This window comes from Triturus cristatus, chromosome 11, assembly GCF_964204655.1.
Source record: "Triturus cristatus chromosome 11, aTriCri1.1, whole genome shotgun sequence".
In the NCBI taxonomy this organism is placed as follows: Eukaryota; Metazoa; Chordata; class Amphibia; order Caudata; family Salamandridae; genus Triturus; species Triturus cristatus.
The window spans coordinates 637,993,825-638,011,746 of record NC_140594.1 but is presented as its reverse complement, the minus strand read 5'-3'; the positions used below and the strand labels follow the sequence as shown (position 1 = coordinate 638,011,746).

Below are 17,922 nucleotides of genomic sequence, written 5' to 3'. Positions count from 1 at the left end.
TACACTGTGAGAGATTTTCAGACAGGCATTTTGCAACCACTACTATCACCGCCTAAGCTTTTTAGTTGCCTCTGGTGGAGACCTGACAACAGTTCCTTACATCTATTGCCACATTCCCTAAAACTTTCCACACCACTGCAATGGTACTATGCATTTGTCTGGGAAAGAAATGCATGCATGAATATCAAACATGTGGCCCTCACATGGCACAATGAGGAATAGGTGTTGCAGAGATAGGGGTATTCAGAAAAAAAGGCTCGTCCAAATGTGTGTGGAGTCCCACCATGTTATGTTATGTGTATTTGTAAAGATCATTATCACCTGCGAAGGTCTGCTGCCATTGAGCAGGTGTGTGTGTCTAGCCCTGCCTATGGTAGGTTTAGTTAATTGAAAAGCCAGATCTTCAGTTTCTTGTGGAATTCACGAAGAGAGGATGAAGTTCTGATGTGGAGTGGGAGGCCATTCCATGCTTTAGGAGGGATATAAAAGAACTACCTTCCTTCAGATATGATTCTGTTTATGAATGGGATATGTGAGAGTAGGAGTCCTGTGGAGCGGAGGTGTCTGGGTGCTTGGTGGAAGGAGACACAACTGGTTAGGTAGGTGTGATCTAAGTTGTGTAGTACCTTGAATGTGTGTGTGAGGAGTACAAAATTAGCATGTTTGTGTATCAGGAGTCAGTGTGGCTCTCCGAAGTGCGGTGTGATATGAGTTCTGTGTGGGAGGTTAAAGATTGAATCTGGCTTCCGAGGTCTGCATGGCTTGTAATCTTCTAATGAGTTGCTTGTTGATCCAGGCTTAGAGGGTGTTCCCTGAGTCCAACTTGCTAGTGATTAGGGGTGTGAGTGACAGTTTTTCTAGTGTTGCTTGGAAGCCATTTGAAGATCTTCCTCAGAATCTTTAGGGCCTGGAAGTGAGAACCATCTTGCCTTGCTGTCAGCTCAGCAGAAATGAGAATGAAAATCTTCTTTCCTTGTTGATCTCTAGGTCAATTGTGCAACACTCTAAAGAACTACAAGTGTTTTGGGCTCAAGGCTCACGGAATTTGCAAGAGAAAGAGAAGCATAGAGAAGGAAAGGGCAGTAGTAAAGCAATGGCACAACTGGCCAGGTGCAAGCAAGGAAAATGGCCCCTTTGACTGTTGTTGGGCTAGTAAAATACAGCAGTTATCAGAGTTCACTGGACACCCTAAGAGCTCTGGGCCCTGGTGCCACTGTCCTTGCTGCACCAATGGTAGCTAGACCCCTGGGAAAGGGCCCTCTTTAAGAGCATGGATGAGGATTGGTGATGTATGATTTGGAGCACTGTTGTTGAGGGATGGACTTTGACAGTAGGTATGCACGTCACCATAGTAATGAACTCATGCTGTTGATACCCTCGCAATGACATCAAAGAATGTTCTTCTTTTCTGTCTCCAGTGGATATTTGCCTAAAAAAATTAATACACTGCCCCCTCATTGCCATTAGGATCTAGTGTCCATCAAGAATCCAGTGTTTCTTCCAGGTGATAAAAGCAGTGGTTCTGACATGACTGTCTAAATGACAGTCAAAGTGATGTGCGAAGTAGTGTGATGATAGCATGGATGTTGGATGTGAACTAATGTGCCTCTCATGTAATCCCAGAATCCTCTTTCTCTTTCTCCCCCATCCAACAATTCAGCTGATCATATGTATACAAAGTAACCCGGAGACATTTGAAAAAATATCTTCTTGGGCATTAACAGAGCATGGCATCCTTCAATATTACTCCTAAGCGTTACTATAAAAAATAACGGTGCGTTCATATTGATGGGCCTTGTCAACAAAAGGTGTCTATTGCTGCCAACAGCAGTAGAATATTTATTTCTGGATAATTCACCATAAAACATATATCAACAATAAAGCAATTCATAGAAACTCATGCTTCATAAAACAAATATTATACACAGTGTACAAATTGCATGGTTAAAAAGTACATTGTAATAAATAAGATGATATTCAACACATAGGTGATAAAAGAATTAAAAAAGGTAACACTAATCTTTTCTGTTGAAACCAAACAGAATTTACTTATGGTAAAAAACAATTGCAGTACTCATCACTGGACCCCAAAACCCTTACAGCAGGCTGGAAGCATCGACACCCCAAATTGCAACAGAGGAGACAAATCCCTTCCCTTCTTGCGAATAAATAGGTTGGGCTGAAAAACAAGACATGTTCTATATCTTCTTTCCGTTCGCCACATGCCTTACACAAGCCATTGTTCAGCTGCGTTCTGTTCCATCTACAGGTAAAACAACTGAGCAATAAGGTGCCAAATCTAAATTTCATTCGTAACGTGTTGGCTCAGTAGGGAACAATTCCATCTAGATATGCTTCAAATCAGAGTATTGGTTTAATATCCCAAAAATTAAAAAAAAAATAAAAGTGTGATATTGTCCCTTCTATGGAAAGCCTCTAAGAGATGTTTCCAATTGTAGTGCAGTAAACGTTTATATCAACCTCTTGATGCACAATTTGCTAGCGTATCATAAGTTTTTATAGATTAAATCAAATCCGTTTTGGCCTTCCTGCACTCACTTGTATACCAGTGGTTATGCCTTAATTTATCTGATTTGTGGACCTCTACAAAGATTCCTCTTAAAGCCTCAAAAAAGAAACTATGTATTTCAACAATGGGAATTTCTTTATGGGGCAAATCCACAACTGGAGCTAAAACTGAACTGGTAAGATTATATATTCTTAATAGACTAGAGGTGCTAGCTTTTACTTTGGGCCTCTCTATCTATAATCTGTCGTAATTTTGGATCGCCCTCTAGAAAATGTAAAAACTATTTCCTTTTCTGATTCTGTGCCACATATAAGAAAGGGTTGGTGAAGCTAATTACATAGCAGCTACAGACCACTTTGTTAAGGGAGTTTCATCTAAAAGAGGGATGGCAAAGGCCTCATCCTCATGGTCAGTAAATGAGGTAATACAATTAAATGTCTCGAAAGTTTATCAAATTCTCCCAATGACACCAGGTAAGGGCTGCCCTCAAGAAAATTGAGATGTTCCTCCAAAATTAAAAGGGTGGCGAATCTTTATTCCTAGGTGTAGATCTATTGTAGATGTTGTATACATTTTTTGAATAACCATTCCCAATTCTACTCCTTAATATTATGAGTAACCGAGATCTTAATCCAGATAATAAGTCCCCCTGATGCACGGCCCATTGTTGAGGGATGAGCACTAATATAGAAAGTTCTATTTCCTGATCTATGTATCGGCTTTATTTCCCAAGTCTTTTGAAAGCAACAAAACTGGAAAGAGTCGGGGGGCGTGGCCAACTGCTGACGGGAATGGCCGCAGGGTAGCCGAGCTCCGCTGCGCCACTCCTGAAAACATCCGTTAAGTACTATCCGCCCTGGCCATAACTTGCTCCTGAGGGGACGCAGACACCCCCCAGCGGGTGGACTGCCAACAGACGAAGTTTGGGAGATTTCCGAGGGGGTCGACCGTGACGACACCAAGCGCCGGCTCTCAGTGTTGTGGCCGAGCCGTGGGAAAGTGACCCCGCCCGGCGCAGAGACTGTACGTGAGGCTGCGGACTGGACTAAGACCGCTCTACAAGAATGCGTGGGGGAAGCTACGGAGCCCTCCGGTGTGCCGTGCGGACGCCTCCCGCGTTCCCGACTGAGGTGAGAGGGGCGGGGTGTGAACGTGCCCCGAGCATGAGCCGAGTCGGCTCCTGACCCTCAATTAACCGAGACTGGGTTATCGGCGCTGGTGGCACCGCCCCCCCCCCCTCGATGCAGTTGATGGTCCTTGGGGGACCCGCTGAGGGCCATATATTGATCAGAAGACCAGCGTAGTCCCAGACCACCTGTGGGGCATATCGAGTGACGCCTGTGTGACCAAGTGAACTGCCAGGGGAGACGATTCCTGCCACGAGGGAGCGGAGTCCTAGAGGAAGCGGCGGAGCCTGACTTGTGGCCCAGACTGTGGTGGAACCCCCCCCCTGAATAGGGGGCCCTGAGAATATTTGGACCCTCTGTGTAGCTGCGAGTGATAACAAGCGGGCCGACGTGCACATCCCAGGAGGCGGGGCGGACTTAAAGTGGGCCTTAAAAACTCTGGCGCCTCGCGGCCGTGGGCCAAGCAGCTGCTCCTAACTGTCCCGGATTCGCATTGCCTATCAGTCGTTGCCATCTCTGTTAGGGGGAGCCCGCATCCGATCCTGGACATACGACTTGGACCTGTGGCCCCCCGCACCTGCCAGACACCTATTCTGCATTCCTCACACCTCCTTTGGTCAGCGTTGGTAGTGAAATCGGATCACCGGTTGGGGCTGCACCCGCCAAGCTCCACAGGTCGGGTGGTGGACTTCACCGCAGGCGGCGGTGAGTAGTGGGTGCGGCTGACTCTCTCCTTGGGCCCTCTGTGGGAGACGACATGGCGACGAGTCGCGGTAGTTGAACAGTGAATTTGCAGATGCCCTGGGTTTGGTGGACTTATGGAGATGGCTGAACCTCACACACACCCACTACACCTTTCAATCGGGTGCACACGGAAGCCGATCCCGCATTGAATCTGGGGGATATTACAATTTGCTTCTAAATCAATAGAAGCCATTGATGGCCTCTTTGTAAATTGAAATGACATTATGACACTGTTGTATGTGTAAATGTTTTTGTGAATTTTATATAAATTGTATCTTTAAAAAGTTTATGATATTATAAGAAAAGAAAAAATATTTTTGATAAATAAATAAAAGGAAAAAAGAAAAACACTGTGTGTAGAGAGAATCTATGTTCAAAGGGAAAATGTTTGGTTAGAGTGATCACCTAGGTCAAAATTATTTAGGCCAGTTAAGAGGTTCCTCTGTTTTTGTTGGTTCTTCCCCCTCCTCTTGGGCCTTAAAGTAATCGGGGGACACCTTGTTGTACACCACCGTATTGTGGGGCGAGCCCCCACCCAGTCCAAGGAGATATGAGATACCAGTGGCCCCTCATGGTTTTCGATACTTGGGTGTATTTGTAACCGCAGATGCTCAAATCTTCTTCGAGCGGAATCTAACGGCACCCCTTTAACGTCTAAAGTCAGACGCCCGACACTGGTGTTCTCTTCCTCTCACTCTTTTGGGACGTGTGTCCCTATTTAAGATGCTGGCGCTCCCTCGCTTTCTCTATGCACTCTATAACACTCCATACCCAATCCCAGACTCTGATTTTGCCCAAATCGACAATGTGTTGCGTGGGTTACTTTGGGAGGACCGTCCGCCTCGAATTGCTATGAATAAACTTACTATGGGTTGGTACGACGAAGGGATAGGTCTGCCTGATGTCCGGCTGTACTACCAGGCATCCCAATTGACGGCTATTAACAGCTGGGTGTTCAGCCCGCATGACGATCCCAAGTTCCACACCGACCATTGGCTCATGCGACGTGGGGGCTACAACCGGGCGCTATATACCAACCCCCGCAAACTTCACTTGACTGGTCCCACTGCTCGTACGGTTGAAATATGGCACGGAACTACGCGGAGACTGGGGTGGCATAATCGACTAAGAAAAGCAACGCCTCTGCGGGAACCGGATATCCTGGGCCGCCTCAGCAGGTGCCCCGGGTGTGACAAGTGGGACATGATAGGAAATTCCACTGTGGGGGACATATGAGTGAAGGGTAAACTGGCTACATTCTCCGACCTCCAGAACAAAGCTTTGTCTCCTCAACATATGGGAAGCTACTGACCTTTTTCAAATGGAACGGGCCTGGGCCGGAATGGAGTGGATGATTGCCATGCGTAATATTGCACAGAAGTGGGGGCAGGACTTCAGCCCGAAGGTAACGGACTGGGCGTAGGACATGGACGGGGCAGTGATAGCTGAGAAAACTGTTTTTAAGGGAAGGGGCTGCCCCAGGAAATGGGACCATAAGTGGGGAAAGTGGAACAAATATCGGGGGGATGTATGCATCTCCCCAACAGTGGAGATGAGGTGTGAAAGACAAGAACTAATGGTCCGCCTCATGATAGACGATGTGCCCCCTCCATAGGCGGTACGAATGTGGATTAAGACTAGACCCCAATAAGCATTCTAAGATGTTGGGTGGGACACTTATCCAATTGTGAGTGGTAGTTACAATTGAGGGCCCCCCGAGGGAGAAGAACGGAGATAACGTTTTGCACACTGTATGCATTGATTTGATGCCAAATTATTGTTTTCTGTAATGGACAAGTCACCATGACTGTACTGTAATTGAACCAATGCACTTTCTTATAAATAAAAACAGTTTAAAAAAATAAAAAATAAAAAACTGGAAAGAGTCAATAAACTGTTCAAGCTGGGTCGGCCAGCTTACTGCAGAGACCAGCTACATTCCATGACAAGAAATGTGTTTGCCTGGGGCAATCGCAGTCGCAGGTCCTCCTGCAGTACTTGCTTCTGCCCTCCACTTCCATGTTGCTAATCTCGATTGATTGGTTCTAACTGCTACTCCCTCAACAGTCTTCCTGAAAGATGCCTGGTGAATATCTGTACATCAGTCAAAGTAAGTGCAGGAGTAGAAGGATTCAGTCTAAATTAACCATTACAGCTAGAAGGATGGAACTTACACGCATCTAGAGACAACAGCCCATCAAAATAGTGGGCATTTGAGAAGATCGGTTTATTGTTATCAAACAAACTAATAGAGTTACTAAGCTGTTCTGAAAAACACTACATTTGAGCAAAAGATTGAGAGGCAATGCCGCCGGTTCCCGATCCAAAAAAATCATCTTATTAATAAGGGAACCCATATCTTCTTTTGCGCCCTCCTTAGCTTCGGTACATTAGTCATAAAAATAGTTCCACTTCTTTTTGGGCCATACCTTTAAGAGTTCCTCTCAACTCAAGGGTCTCTCTGGATTAGGCTGTGCCAATTATAATCATGTTGGTTCTCAGTAGGTTTAGCAAAAGCTCGCCCCCTACACTTGTAAACACCCAATGATGATGGGTAGGAACACAGTTGTGGACTAGTTATTATATCTCCCTCTTGTACTCAATTTGCAGTATGCTTCAATTCATTGTTATAGGGAGCACCGGCTGGACAATTGCCCTAACATAGTGTCCATCACAGGTTTGTATTCCTCCCTGGGGGTTAAGATCGAGGAACTGAGGTATTCCTTCCCAGGGATCTCTCTGACTCAGTGGGTTGATCAACATTTTTGCAAACATTTCTTGAATCCACTAATATGTGTCCTCCCTGAAAGTGCCTATAATAAACACTTCACTTCTTTCCGCTTGTTAGAAAATGTATCAAGTGTCACATTTACATCAGTTGCGCTGCTTTCTCCTCTCCAGGATGCTCATCGTGGTTGATTTGCCGTGTTAGTAGATTAAATTCAGCTGAGCCGCTAAGGTGTGGGACAAAACCCGGCGAGGGAACACTTGGACCTTCTGTTAGCAAATCAAAGGCTAAAGGGGGCATGTTAATGGAGTCAGGTAACAACAATTGTTTTTTAAGTGCTGACTTGGGTTGTTCCTTAAGGTAACAAGTGATTTTCCCCGGGAGGATTTTCTCTTTTTCGTGGCATTCTTTTCCGATTTCTTTTTCTGATTAAGGTTAGTTTCAACCTCCACAATATGTCAATTTCTTGTAGGGAACAGTTTTCTGCTGCACGTTTATTGACTTTTTTGTTTCCCCCCTGCCCAAAGGGGCCTCTTTTGCTTTCCATTTGCTCATGCTAGTATAGTTGATCACAGAATGCGTAGATTGGCACTAATGATCACAGGAAGCTAGAGAGAGAACTCTAGCAACTAATAAATGCGGACCAGTCAATAGGTCATGGCCATATGAGGAACCAGGGCCGGTGCTAGGCATGGGCAGTGTGGGCAGCTGCCCAGGGCCTCGCGTTCAGCTGAAAAACAGGGGGGCCGCATCACTGTGAAAGGCCACACTTTCACAGGTAGCCCAAGCGTGGTGGCATTCCTGGGGGTGCAGGGGTGGGGGGAAGGCGCAAACAGAATAGGGCTGGTACAGCATCTGGGCCAGCAATTATGTTGGCTCAGTGTCAGGGGCCAGGCAGCGCCTCTGGTAAAGTACCTGCCATTCTAGGCGCCCTCTCGGCATTTTGTTGCTAGGTGACAGAAGGCCCCTTTGTTTCCAGGACCAGCCGGACACAGGTAAGGAGAGGTGGGTGAGGGGAGGAGGGAACAGCCAGATCAACTGGCTTTTGCAATCTTTGCATCACACGTAGCAAAGATTGCTTTGATGTGAATGCGCATTTAAAATGTATGTAGAACTGCCCGTGCTATGGCAGTGTTGTGTAAAATGCCTCGTACTGCTTCAAGGCCCAGGGAAGGGGGGCTCCACTTTCCTGGGCCTCGAAGCGCTGGAGCCAGAGGCGCAACTAGAGCCAAATTTCGGGGGGGGGGGGGGGGGGGGGGCTAAACAATTTTTTCTTGGGGGGGGGCTGAATCTTTAAGCAATAGGCAGAGTGGAGCTGCAGGGGTTCTTAGAAGGGGTGAGCAATAGGCAGAGTGGAGCTGCAGGGGCTCTTAGAAGGGGTGAAACAACAGCAAGGCCTCATTAACATGCAAATGGTCTTTTAAAGACCTGTGAAGTGCTCGGGTGCGGCTGTGTGTGTGCCCGGGAAGCTGTCTCATCCCGGGCTGCCACACACGACGGGGGGGAGGGGGGGGGGGCTGAAGCCCTTTGAGTCCAATGAGTGTTGAGCGCCTGGCTGGAGCCAGCTGTAAGGTCTAGGGCCCCCTTCTCTGAGCCTTGTACCCATTACTCCCTCTTTCCTCTCCTTTCATTTATTTGGTCCTCCGTGACATTGACTAAAAAAGAAAAACACTTTGCTAGAAATGTCTTTTTTTGGGAAATTTTTCTATTGCAAATTGTAGCCTCGGGATGAATAGAAATAAAAGTTTCAAAATGTGAAAAATAACTAAATAAAGCAAGACAGAGTGGGTTGCAAAGTGGCCAGATTGATTTTATTCACACCCAAAACACATTAGCGCTACTTTGCAGAGTTTGCCAGTGAAGCGCTACTTTTATTTTCTCTTCTTTCTTTGAACAACATTGTTTTCCCAGGGTGGGGAAGTGCACCATTCCTGGAGGTACTGCTTTACCTGGTTGATTGGAAAATAAAATGCGTACCGCGGCTCTGTGTTCACAGATGTGGTCTTTTTAAACCACACTGCATATGATTTGTAAGGATATAGGTAATGAACATTGAAATGGGTCCCTTCTGGGCCCTGTAGTCATGTCCTTAACTTTTCAGGCAAAAGCACTCACTGATTTCTGAGTAGTAAGTGCAAAAGCGTTAAGGGAACCATGTTGTTCCTTCCTACATTTCACATGTGTTACTTAATCTTGCATTCCCTAGGAGTGTCTGCTTTTTCCAGGATGTTATTACTTTTTTTTTTAGGCAGCATATTTCTCTACATTAATCGTAATTTTGAATTGTGTCACATCCAGGTGTTTATAGCGAGGCACAATTGGGTTGTAGTTGAAGGCAGTGCGAGTTTCTCTCAGTGTGGCAGTATGGTGTTCAGGGGGGGAAAGGATGTGGCACTATCGTCAGAGCTGACGAATATGGGACTGGGGAACCAGGTTCAGCCGTCATGACCAGCCTCCCAGACCACTCTCTTGAGGGAGCACATTCCTGTGCTACACCTTAGAAGGTCCTGCTAGACTATAGAAGCCCTGGTGTCTTAGCACCAGCAGGTGGACAATAGCAGTGGCAAGTGTGGGTTAATCTTGAAGGCCTGTCCAACACAATCCGTACTGAAGTTCACTTCCAGTCCTGCGGGCAGGCCTATGAAACAGCGCACCTTAGAGCAGCAGTGACCCTGCCACTGAGGTCACAGGACCCTTGAGAAGGGCTGGTTCTAGGGCAGTGCGACCGGTGCCATCGCACCGGCCGCTGACTTTGGGTGGAGGTTTCATGTTTGCAAGTATATTATGTTTTTAAAAGCACTTGCTGCCTCCTTCCTGGCCTCCAGCAATTTTTGGCAGCAATAAAAATGTCATGATAACTCCATTGATTAATGTTCTTCTTAGAGAGAGATGGAGTTTTGTCAAGGGGAAGTTTTGACTTCTGAAAAGTAAGCGCAGAGGGTTAATGTGCTTGCTGCATAGAACATGTACCATGCAGATCTCAAAGTACACATAATGTAAATAGGTCAGTGGGTTACTGCTTTTGTCAGTGAGATCCTTCTGTTACTTGCAGTTTATAAGTCAAAAATCTTAACATAGAATGAGCTATTAACTGTCATCTTAGAGCTGCATGCAAACTGCAAGGTATAAATTAGAGCATTATGGGTATTTCCCCAGTCTTTGATTATGCCAATGTTGCAAAATGGGTTCATTTGGATAGAAATCAATTCTGGTTATTAAAGAGAACCCCCAACCATGATATTACGTTCTAAATTCATAGTTTGTGTTTCTCCAGACCAATCACTATTAAATTATACTGCCTATTAGTATGATTGTCATGTGACTTCTACACCTTGTAGTCCTTTGTCTTATCTAACGTTTCCTATACAGTGTTTTACATACGTATGATAGATTGTCTCTGTGTAATGTGTGTGATGTAAAGTGGTCTGACACCCTACACTGGTATCTATGGTGCTGTAGATCAAATTAAATGCATCTGAGCGAGAATGTGGTTGCGGAGCCTTGATGGGCACTGTTGAGGGAATCTGTGGCAGAGGGAGTCATTGGGGGGCACCAAAAAAAAATAGTCGCACAGGGCTCCACCAGCACTAAAGCTGGCCTCTACCACTTCCTACCGTTCCAACACTAAATCAAAAACATTGATTTGAAAACCCCTTAAATCTGCAGCATACCTTCAAGTCAATGTATGATTTAGTAGTGGTCTCGGTGGTTCTAAGTATTTTTTTAAATTTATGTACAATCCTTATTTGTTTGCAATGGGGTCTTGTATTTTTGTAATATATGTGTTGTGTTTTTACACTTAACGTATTTCTGGCGAGTAAAGAGCACACACACAAAAAAGACTGTCCTACAAGTCTTAGCATGTGCGTATGGGATACTGGTGAGAAGATGTACTTTAAAACAACTTACTAGGGGGCATTTTTACAAGCTGGCGATAAAATATTTATCGCCGCTTTTGCGGATGTTTTTGGCCGAAAAGCGGCGATAATTTTATCGCCTAATTAGCAAGGCCACGCTAACGCGTGAAACCTTGCTTTAGCGTCGGGATTCCTAACGCCCAGCTTTGCATCTCTAATGAGATGCAAAGTGGGCGTTCCTGACCTAACATGACAGGAGAAATGTCGCTAGGCGACATTTCTCCTATCATCAAGCCCCACGCTATGAAGAATAGCGTCGGGAAAAGTAGCGATAACCCCTGTTATCGCTACTTTCCTTATGCCTGCTTCAGGACTAACTTAGCCATGATATCCTATGGAAGGTGGATATCATGGCTAAGTTTGTGAGTCCCTATCAGCAAGCTAATGCCACACTACGTGAGATTATCGCTGGGTTTCCAGCGATAATCTCACGTTAGGCAGTTAGCGTGAGGATTTTTATCGCTGAGGAGATAAGCGTTGCTAATAGCACGCTATCTCAGCGATAAAAATCCACATTACCCGGCGTTAATTATCCTCACGCTAAGAGCGCTGAGCGATAATTATCGCCGGTTGTTGCTGATATGCCCCTTCTTATTAATGTCATACTAAGGTGGCACAATAATGGCACGGAAAGATAATGGAGCCTTTTGAAATTTGCGATTATATCCATGGTGTAAAGGTTTTTGTCTTGTTTAATTTTATATTTTGAATGAGCCCACCCCTCCTTACCTCAACAGGATCTCTCCCCTTTATGGTACAGAACTGGAATTTTTATCGTGCACTCATCTGGAAACAATCATGGAATCTGGAAACATGGAGTAAAACATATCCATCTTTTTGGGACCTGCACCTAGCTTTTCCATCCAATGTGACAAATGTAATCCATTTAATACAGTCTTCAAATATATGGACTTATTTCACTTGTATATTTATCTTTTTGCCCATGTTACTGATATCCACATTAGGTCTCTTCAGTGATGACAAATAAGATCAATAGTCCTGCGATGTCACTTTCTGTGATGTCACTTCTTGTGATTTTACATGCAAATTAGAGGGGCCTCTCTTCTTCCCTCTCGCCCGGGGCCCCAGAAGTTCTAGGACCGGCCCTGTGAGGAACAAGTAAACCATAAACATTACAAGGGCTCGTTTACCAAGGATGTACTGTTTGTAAATACCCTCCAGATGACGAGGCAAGTGGGAGTGACCCTGCCTCCTCCTGTCACGGATGGGTGCAGACGGGCCCGCCCTTGGCCCGGATTTGCCACGGCATGTCGCGCACAGTGGGGTGAACTCTCATCCTTTATAGCACTGCTTGCCAATAGGGGCATTGTTGCTCCTCTCCCTTACCAACAAAGGATGTTGCTCTTGGTAGTCTTCCCAGAGAAGATATGCGCCTCTCGTGCAGCAGCATGAAGTCACGCGCTTTGTAGGGCTGAAGTGCCAATATGGGGGTTGTTGCTCCTCCTCCTTAGCAACAAAAGATGCTGGTCCTGGTGGTCCCCAGAGAAGGTATGCTTGTCTCGCGCAGAGGGGTGAAGTCGCGCTATTTATAGCACTGGAGTGCCAATAGGGGTGTTGTTGTCCTCTCCCTTAGCAACAAAGGATGCTGGTCCTGGTAGTCTCCTCCCCCCAAGAAGATATGTGCCTCCACAGTCACTGATGGTAAATTTACGCTTGTTTGAGCACAAAAACAAAGTATACTTTACAGTACTCTGGTAGGCTATTCAGATCACATATTCTGTGCCTCACTGCTCTTATTACATGTTCCATTGCATTGTTTTCAGAAAGTCATTTATTCCATGGCCAGTCTTCAGAGGTCCAGTGTTCCATTGCACATCATTACTCTGGCTGCTTGGTTTGACTGGGCCCTCTATATTGCTGATGCTAGGATTCTTTCTGTCACAGCACCCTGAAAGGTGTAATTTACATATCATATTTTTCGTTTAGGCCTCCAGCTGGGCACACTTTTGTTCTGATGGGTATGGTCACGTTCTTGAAGTTACCTGGGGCTAATGCGTGTTGTGTACTTTTATAACATATACGTGTGAAATAATGAACTACCTTCAAACAGATTATTGGAAAAAAATATAAAACTCAATATGTTAGATAGAAGTGCTTTTATAGGTAACATTGGACGTCCCTTTTCCCAGTTGTTTTGGTTACTTCCTCCAAATATTTATTCTCTATTCTAGTTGAGTTTCAGAAGCGGAATGGTTTTATGTAGGCCACGCCACGGTCCAGCACAACACAAAAACATTGATATGGCATCCTCTGTCCACGTAAATATAGTCTATGTATAACTTAGTTATGTGACCTCTTTGTATAACGCGTCACAGCCTATCACGTGGTCATATTTATTAATAGGGATTGTGCTCAGTGAGTATTATTATTTCTCTCCCTGCTCTACTTAGACAATGTTTTGGTTACATTTTGGTCTGTCACGTAGGTCTGAAATCTTCCTCTGAAACAAGAGCTTACACAGGGAACTGAATGTGCGAACCCCTTTCATCTGAATGATTAAAAGTCAATTGCACTGAAATTGACTTTGTGTTCTGGTTGGCTCCTTAATAGGGTGGTGCAGGGTGCGCCCATATTATGTTGCAGGGAAACATGAGGTTTGGAGTGGTTAATTCTTATCTCATAAGTCATAATTCTGTAAAGTTTATTAGCAGCCTTGCGCAGATGTGCAAGACAAAGGACACCGGCCCTAAAGGGAAGCGGAAGGCACAAGCGACCGGTCGAACGGTCCTACCTGGACGAAGTGCGACAGGTGAGGGGACGGACGGGGCATCTTTCCTTCAAGATGAGGGTAGGAAGGGATTCAGGTTGCATGAGAAAAGGACAGACACATAAGTCGAGCCTAAGTTGCAAGTAGGGCATGGACAGCCTTTTCATGCTACAAGAAATTGTCAAAATAACTTTTATAGTATGTTGGTGTGGTGAAGACTGAGGGCTGTTAAGTGGTGGTGGTAGATTGCACTCACTTGCCAAGGCTCTCCTTCTGTAATACATTCACAATCTGCATCTTTGTAAGCATTGATGGTAAGGTAGTTGTTCCTCACACTCACAGTCAGTGCTCCTGCACAGTCCCCTGCGGCTCACACTTTTTCACTGTCCTCAAGAAGCACACACTTAGGCTATTTGCTTCAGTCAGTGTTTGGCTATCACACCTCCAGAACAGTTGCTTCTATGCCATCTCTCAAATCCTCTGTTTGAGGGTCACTTCTCCTTCACCACTTCCCACAGACAGATCTCCTGTGGGACCCACATACAGAGCTCAGCTTCAAACTCACCTCAGAGCCTGATAGCATGGCCCTTTAAAGACAGGGTTCAACGCCATCGCACTAACACCAACCAAAGATGTCCTTCACGGCCAGCAATGCCAGGGAAACACCTAAGTGCAAAGTTAGGACTTGTATATCAGATTTTGGACTGCGCCCCCCGCACACAATCCTCACATTTAACACTCCACAGAATCTCTGCAGTCAGCTCACCCACTCCATGACACATACAGCAATCTAACATCATCTCCATGTTCAGCACCTTCACACCCACATACTGCGTACTCACACCATTCCACACAATCCCCAGCTTAGCACGATTAGGCCAAGCCTCGTACATCATTCACACAGTCCCCTGTTTTGCTCTTAACACAATTACTCATTTAATTCTGCCACATCTTAATACTGACATCGGTTCTTCATGCTGAAGTCTTATGTTATTTCTGACAATGTTGGTCCTCAATTTGTCGACCTCAGAACAGGATGAAAGGTTTGATGGCCGTGCTGTGATTCAAACATAGCAAACACAAGGAGATGACGGATGGAGTGCTGAAACTTTTCAGACACTCACCCCCAGTCACAGATCTGGGTTGAATCCATCATCGTTATTTAGGTCACCCCACCTCACCACCCCAGTTCAGACCCAGCCATATGCAAATCAGTCTTGACCTTTTTCATCATGGGCACAGTGCAGCCTGAACTGCCAAGCCAGGTCTGTCCTGGACCGGAAACAAGCATCCTGGGACCGGATTCAGGGTAACAACTCACATCAGCCAGGCTAGCTTGAATCCAATGGCGAAGTGAGCAAGCGACCCACGTCTGGGCATACCCTGCTGAATTAGGGCGAACAATGTCACCTTAAGGTCAAATGTGAGGCCAGCAGCAAGTTCTTAACTTTTCAAGCCATTCAGCACTGCCACACTAATTCAGTCGGCACCCTCATGCCATCTTCCAGTGGTCATTACAGCATTACCACGTCACATTCTCCCATCATGCCCCCTGCATCAAGCAGGCACCCACCATCCTCACACATTCTACTATCCAGTCCACTGAACGCTAACCTAACCCATTATTACCTGGAAATATGGAAATATTGTGGCAACAATATCATCCCTTCAACCGTCTCAGGTCGACATTGTAACTCATCATTAAAGTCCTTCATTGTTAGTCAACTTGAATAAGCATTCATGCCCTGTTGCCCCCATATCTCCACTTTAAACCTCTCTCATGGAGAATGTTGGATCAATTGGCCATCACTTACTTGCCTTTCTGCAACTTATGAAGACCTTTTCCACTACCTGCTAGATCTGTCACTGACTTACCTCCTTTCTATCTTGCCTCTGATACTTCAACGCAGTGGGAACGGCTTCACGCCGGGGTCAAGCCACTGCCGAGGGTAGCGTTAGTAACAATGTGTTAACTATCTCTGATACGGTTGATCATCACTTGTCAACCACCATGAAGCAGCCTAAGGTTCACGTGCCTACTTAGCTTGTGTGAGACTTCTAATAAAACTATTGTATAAAGCATTGCTTGTATTCCTTCGTGAGCATGGTGTCTAATTCTGAAGGTGACAACCTACAAGTGACTTTAATAAAGAAGGAACAACAATCACCTCTCAACAGTTTCTACAATGTAAACCTCAAAAAATGCACACAACTACAGAAACATATATATACGGCAAAAAATACACAAATGATGAAATATTTTCCTTAATTTACAAACTTAAGTCAACATTTTAATTTTAACGTGAAGGTTGAAGCCTTTCAAAATTGGGGTTGATTTCTAAAAGACAAAGCAATATGCTAGGCTCCAGCAAATGACTTTCTGTGTTTTTTTTGCCTCTTATACATGGTCTCATCTTGTTGAAGCATGCTTGGGCTTCAAGTGAGGCCCTCAATGTTCCATACCACTGTTTTCTGTGCATTTGCTGCTCCCCCAAATCAAGCGAAGGATACTAACTTATTTTGTAGCCCCAAATGTAAATATCTTCACATTTACATAAACGTTTTAAAACTTTCAGTTATCAATGTTGCAGTGTTATGTGTACATATTTATTTATCTACTAATATTATTTAATACTCTAAACAGTCATGGACCCCTGAGTAGGTCTTGCAAACTCATAGGGTTCGCAGACCACAGGTTATGAATTGCTGCTCTAGAACTTACAAAGGAAATCATAATTAAGGCAGTGAACAATCTGCCGGCATAGAGACCAGTTGTATCAGGGTGCTGGCTGTGGATGATATGCCTGGCTCTAGAGGGTGCAGCATCATCTTTGACTAAGGATAGGGTGCATGCTCCTGGACTGTGATGGCTTTCTTTAAGTCCCGTTAGCAAAGGACAGTTTTAGAGAACTGTCTCTGATTGATATTGGACCAGCGTTGATTCTTGATATAAAAAAGACACTGATAGATCGAAGGTTGTAGAGCAAAGATTTTGAGGTCATGTTGAGCTGGAGCCATTACGTTAGGAGGCCGTGTTGAGTTGCTAGATGTAGAAATGAGGTAAACGTGTTAGTGTTTGGCTCTAGGAATAGTGTCACAGTTTTAGCTTTTGTGTGATATAGAGAAAACATTACAAAGCAGACTGTGTAGGCATGATGGCAGGACTGCAAGGGAAGACACAGAGTTGATGGCTGTGATGTATTGTACTAACACATGCTGTGGAGTGTGGTGCATGAGACCTTTTTATGTGGAAGATATGTTAAAGCTCTGGCAAGGTGATGATTTTAGATCACAGGTGGGGGTGGGTGGGTGTCGTAGAATGGATAACTGAGGTGTGCAAGAGCTACTTGCGGTTATGTTTTGTGGAGGAACCATAGGCACTGGAAATTGGGGGCTAGGAGTGATGCAGCGACCCCACAATAACCATGCTGAAGTTCAGAAGATGAATGAGCAATAAAGATCCTTTAAATTCAGTTTTTATTTGTTGTGCCTTCAAAGACAGGGGTCAGATGCCAGGTCATATCTTCTGACAAATCACTGCTTATTCTTTTAACATGAAGATTGGGGTTTATATTTCTTTTTCTGACTGCAAAATGAGAAGCGTTTGTAAACTGAACAATGAGACAGCCTTGCTGGGGTACAGAGAATATGAAAGGAAAGGCTGTAGAACGTCAATTTTCTTCGAACACACAACAAAATGTAAATGACCGTTATGAAAGTTTCAAAGTATGTCAGTAGTTAAGAAAGCACAAATGAAGCTCATTTTGTTTGTAATTCGGAAGTGTGAGGGAATCAAAGATTTTAAAAGGATCAAAACAAGTCAAGACACGTTACTTGATGGAGAAATAATAAAAACTGGCAGAAACCCGATTTCCACACATTATTGTTTGTGAGCTATACACTTGTACCACCTTCACTGCATGTCAGTGTGAGTTTTGGGGCCATTTCAATGGAAAACCTGGTCTCTGTAAATGACACTGTGCTACTACACCTTGTTTTAGGAATATATTTGTAACAGTGTATTCAACATGCACTAGTGGCTACATACCACCCCTTTACCACTCTCCTGCTGAACGGGCATGGCTCATTTGCTATACTTGTTCTTTGGGAAAAACTTGGATTTTTCACATTCCCTATGACTTCAGTGA

General features: G+C 44.8%; 1 protein-coding gene across 1 annotated transcript in view; it reads left to right on the top strand.

Annotated features, from left to right (window-relative positions):
• Positions 1–17,922, top strand: part of LOC146785222 (autoimmune regulator-like) — a 119,981-nt gene that overhangs the window by 15,935 nt on the left and 86,124 nt on the right. The window lies entirely within an intron of this gene.